The sequence below is a fragment of the Taeniopygia guttata genome, chromosome W (assembly GCF_048771995.1).
Source record: "Taeniopygia guttata chromosome W, bTaeGut7.mat, whole genome shotgun sequence".
In the NCBI taxonomy this organism is placed as follows: Eukaryota; Metazoa; Chordata; class Aves; order Passeriformes; family Estrildidae; genus Taeniopygia; species Taeniopygia guttata.
This window is the reverse complement of record NC_133064.1, coordinates 9,814,681-9,816,961: the sequence shown is the minus strand read 5'-3', so window position 1 is coordinate 9,816,961 and position 2,281 is coordinate 9,814,681. Positions and strand designations below refer to the sequence as shown.

Sequence of the window (2,281 nt, the reverse complement as noted above, 5' to 3'; positions counted from 1 at the left end):
AATCACTGATTATAGTAGGGGTGGCATTATCAGAACTTTCTGGAAAAGGTCTTATATATAAACAGGTTGAAAAGGGTTTGTTAGGGCTTGTGTCAGATATACAGATGGTATCAGAGCCTGCAGACTTGGCTAAAGCAACCCAGGCATTTGTCTTTGGTTGACTTACAGGTAAAATTTCAATACAAAAACTGAAAAAAAAAGAACAAAAGCAACATGCATGCATGTAAACGATAAAAGTCCATTCTACTCTCGAGCTGTTTCTGGCAGGTCATTTTCTCTTGATGAGTCTGCGCAGTTCAGGTCTGGGTGCCTGCTTCTTGGCTTGTACTTGCAGAAGTACTGCCCGGTGTAGGGGTGCCAGCGGATTTCGGTGCGTGGTAGGGCTTCACATTCTTTGCTGGGACCCACTTGAGTCCTTGACCTGTAGAAACACAAGCAAAACCTTTGCCCCATATTATAAGATTGTGTGGACCTTCTATTTGTCCTGAATCTAAGATTTTGAGTAAAACTGGGGGGTGCCCTATTATTTTTACTTTTTTGTTGTTCGGGAAATGTCTATAAATGGGGGGGTGAGGCTCTCCTGCAGAGCTATTTAGAAAATTGTAAACATACAGAGCCTTACTCAACCTCCTTTGAGGTGCAGCCTGATCTTCTCTCCCTTTCTGTAGATTTAAAATGCGTTTTAGGGTTTGATGTGTTTTTTCTATGGTACCTTTTAACAGTGATTTAAAATAGAAAGAGGAGATACCACCGTCATTGATCGCTTTTTGCAATTCTTTCAAGTCCTGGGGAGGCATAACTGTCCAGGTTCTGGGACCAGCAGGTTGCAGGCTGGACACCACAGGCATGGTTCGGGGATTCAGACTGTCCTCTTTATGACTATCACGTCTGATTCCATGCCAATCTGTCAGTTGGAGATTATCAACACCTTTCTGGGAATTTTCTAAAATCGGGATAAGAGGGTTAGGGTTTGCAAGGGCAAAAGAGTTCTCTGTCTGTCCTTTATTTGTCAAAGCGGCTGCCACATTCCATCCTTCTCCCTCTCGTGCATGGTTTCTGTGCCAAGCTGTGGTGAGGTAGTGCTTGTACGGGGTGCAGGAACTGCTGGTGGCTGAGGCAGAGGAATAGGAGGAGTGAAGGTTGTCGGCAGAGGCACCTGGGAAGAGCCTGCATCTGCAGAAGGATATCCTGGAGCTTTGGCTGCAGCTATAGAACGTAGATCCGGCGGAGGAAGGGATGCGGAGGGATATGCATAGGATGATGTAGATTCGTGTTGTGGTGTTGCGAGCAGAGTCGTTGGAGGGTGGAGGGCGGCTGGGGGGTGCGGTCGTGCAGGAGATGCTGGTGGCTGTAAGGCTAGGGTTTCCAGAAGCTGCGAAGGAGGCGCTGTTGGAAGGACTATTTGTGATGAGGCTGTAACGGGATCCGGCTGAGCTGGCTGTGTGGATGGATATGATGGTAGAGGCGAGAAACCCGGTAGTGGTGGCGGCAGGAGCGGCAGCTGGGGCTCTCCAGCAAGAACCGTGAGCTGTGGTGCTGCTGTGGGGGGGGGCGTGCGGATGTCAGTTGGGCGTAGACCATGGCATGGGGCGCATGGGAAGCGGGAGGCTGCATCAGGGGTGTTATAAATTTGCGCCACAACGGAACATAATCCAATTAAGAATTTTAATTATTTACAGCAAGTAGGATATGAACAAGGGTAACAGCGCTGTGCAGCAGACAGAGAACTTAAAAAAACCGAAGCTCCACTGACTGCTACCTTGATTCGCTCAAACTGTCTCCTTTTATTCCAATTTCTTCTTTTGTCTCCCTGGAATTTGCAAGCTAATTCCTGCCGTTATCTTGTGTTTGTATAAGCAGTCTCTGGTGTGAATGGTTGTTGTGATCTTATCTTGCATAGGCAGTCTCCGGTGTAAGTGGTTGTTATCTTATCTTGCATCAGCTGTGTCCGTTCGCTGTTTGCATACCTCCGTGGCCTAACCTTATCTCAATAGACAATACCTCAGTCTGTATTTTTCTCACAGTTGTCTAACCTTTATATATATCTTAATAAACAATATCTCAATCTGTAGTTTCTTACAATTCCCCCCTTTTTCTTTTTATTCTATTATTGTTTATTAGATGTTGCTTTCATTCTCGGCACTGCAAATAAACCTTTTTCCACAATCCCAACATTTATCATAACACTCACATGGTAATACTTCACAATTACAATAGGCGTAGCCCCCTCGTGGCATAACACATTCACAACAATCTTCATTCTCATTAATAGATGCATTTT

General features: G+C 45.6%; 1 long non-coding RNA gene across 1 annotated transcript; it reads left to right on the top strand.

Annotated features, from left to right (window-relative positions):
• Positions 1–1,324: 1,324 nt before the first annotated feature.
• On the top strand, positions 1,325–2,068 carry LOC140682168 (uncharacterized). Its single transcript, XR_012053436.1, has 2 exons — positions 1,325–1,523; positions 1,680–2,068. It is a non-coding gene; the product is annotated as an uncharacterized lncRNA (long non-coding RNA).
• Positions 2,069–2,281: the final 213 nt, after the last annotated feature.